Here is a 2,995-nt window from a genome sequence, read left to right as displayed (position 1 = left end):
TCGTCTATAACTTGTATTTTTTTATTTTTATACTTTCTGTATTCGTTTCTTAGTCTCTGTCTTAATGTAAAGGCATATAACTTGTATTTTTATACATTATGTATTCGTTTATTGGTCCCTATCTTAGGTTTCGTCTAATACTTGTATTTTTTTTATTTTTATACTTTCTGTATTCGTTTCTTAGTCTCTGTCTTAATATAAAGGCATATAACTTGTATTTTTATACTTTATGTATTCGTTTATTGGTCTTTATCTTAGGTTTCGTCTATAACTTGTATTTTTTTTTATTTTTATACTTTCTGTATTCGTTTCTTAGTCTCTGCCTTAATATAAAGGCGTATAACTTGTATTTTTTTTATACTTTATGTATTCGTTTATTGGTCTCTATCTTAGGTTTCGTCTATAACTTGTATTTTTTTTATTTTTATACTTTCTGTATTCGTTTCTTAGTCTCTGTCTTAATATAAAGGCGTATAACTTGTATTTTTTTATACTTTATGTATTCGCTTATTGGTCTCTATCATAGGTTTCGTCTATAACTTGTATTTTTTTATTTTTATACTTTCTGAATTCGTTTCTTAGTTTCTGTCTTAATATAAAGGCATATAACTTGTATTTTTTTATACTTTATGTATTCGTTTATTGGTCTCTATCTTAGGTTTCGTCTATAACTTGTATTTTTTTATTTTTATACTTTCTGTATTCGTTTCTTAGTCTCTGTCTTAATATAACGGCATATAACTTGTATTTTTATACTTTATGTATTCATTTATTGGTCTTTATCTTAGGTTTCGTCTATACCTTGTATTTTTTTTTATTTTTAAACTTTCTGTATTCGTTTCTTAGTCTCTGTCTTATTATAAAGGCATATAACTTGTATTTTTATACTTTATGTATTCGTTTATTGGTCTTTATCTTAGGTTTCGTCTATAACTTGTATTTTTTTATATTTATACTTTCTCAATTCGTTTCTAAGTCTCTGTCTTAATATAAAGGCATATAACTTGTATTTTTTTATACTTTATGTATTCGTTTATTGGTCTCTATCTTAGGTTTCGTCTATAACTTGTATTTTTTTTATTTTTATACTTTCTATATTCGTTTCTTAGTCTCTGTCTTAATATAAAGGCGTATAACTTGTATTTTTTTATACTTTATGTATTCGTTTATTGGTCTCTATCTTAGGTTTCGTCTATAACTTGTATTTTTAAAATTTTTATACTTTCTGTATTCGTTTCTTAGTCTCTGCCTTAATGTAAAGGCATATAACTTGTATTTTTATACATTATGTATTCGTTTATTGGTCCCTATCTTAGGTTTCGTCTAATATTTGTATTTTTTTTATTTTTATACTTTCTGTATTCGTTTCTTAGTCTCTGTCTTAATATAAAGGCGTATAACTTGTATTTTTTTATACTTTATGTATTCGTTTATTGGTCTCTATCTTAGGTTTCGTCTATAACTTGTATTTTTTTAAATTTTTATACTTTCTGTATTCGTTTCTTAGTCTCTGTCTTAATATAAAGGCATATAACTTGTATTTTTATACTTTATGTATTCGTTTATTCCTCTTTATCTTAGTTTTCGTCTATAACTTGTATTTTTTTTATTTTTATACTTTCTGTATTCGTTTCTTAGTCTCTGTCCTAATATAAAGGCGTATAACTTGTATTTTTTTATACTTTATGTATTCGCTTATTGGTCTCTATCATAGGTTTCGTCTATAACTTGTATTTTTTTATTTTTATACTTTCTCAATTCGTTTCTAAGTCTCTGTCTTAATATAAAGGCATATAACTTGTATTTTTTTATACTTTATGTATTCGTTTATTAGTCTCTATCTTAGGTTTCGTCTATAACTTGTATTTTTTTATTTTTATACTTTCTGTATTCGTTTCTTAGTCTCTGTCTTAATATAAAGGCATATAACTTGTATTTTTATACTTTATGTATTCGTTTATTGGTCTTTATCTTAGGTTTCGTCTATAACTTGTATTTTTTTTATTTTTATACTTTCTGTATTCGTTTCTTACTCTCTGTCCTAATATAAAGGCGTATAACTTGTATTTTTTTATACTTTATGTATTCGCTTATTGGTCTCTATCATAGGTTTCGTCTATAACTTGTATTTTTTTATTTTTATACTTTCTTAATTCGTTTCTAATTCTCTGTCTTAATATAAAGGCATATAACTTGTATTTTTTTATACTTTATGTATTCGTTTATTAGTCTCTATCTTAGGTTTCGTCTATAACTTGTATTTTTTTTATTTTTATACTTTCTGTATTCGTTTCTTAGTCTCTGTCTTAATATAACGGCATATAACTTGTATTTTTATACTTTATGTATTCGTTTCTTGGTTTCTATCTTAGGTTTCGTCTATAACTTGTATTTTTTTTATTTTTCTACTTTTTGTATTCGTTTCTTTGTCTCTGTCTTAATATAAAGGCGTATAACTTGTATTTTTTTATACTTTATGTATTCGCTTATTGGTCTCTATTTAGGTTTCGTCAATAACTTGTATTTTTTTATTTTTATACTTTCTGTATTCGTTTCTTAGTCTCTGTCTTTATGTAAAGGGATATAACTTGTATTTTTATACTTTATGTATTCGTTTCTTGGTTTCGATCTTAGGTTTCGTCTATAACTTGTATTTTTTTTATTTTTATACTTTCTGTATTCGTTTCTTAGTCTCTGTCGTAATATGAAGGCATATAACTTGTATTTTATACTTTATGTATTCGTTTATTGGTCTTTATCTTAGGTTTCGTCTATAACTTGTATTTTTTTATTTTTATATTTTCTGTATTCGTTTCTTAGTCTCTGTCTTAATGTAAAGGCATATAACTTGTATTTTTATACTTTATGTATTCGTTTATTGGTCTCTATCTTAGGTTTCGTCTATAACTTGTATTTTTTTTATTTTTATACTTTCTGTATTCGTTTCAAAGTCTCTGTCTTAATATAAAGGCATATAACTTGTATTTTTATACTT

Source organism: Diabrotica undecimpunctata, unplaced genomic scaffold (genome assembly GCF_040954645.1).
Source record: "Diabrotica undecimpunctata isolate CICGRU unplaced genomic scaffold, icDiaUnde3 ctg00000659.1, whole genome shotgun sequence".
NCBI lineage: Eukaryota > Metazoa > Arthropoda > Insecta > Coleoptera > Chrysomelidae > Diabrotica > Diabrotica undecimpunctata.
Note: the sequence above shows the minus strand (reverse complement) of the source record.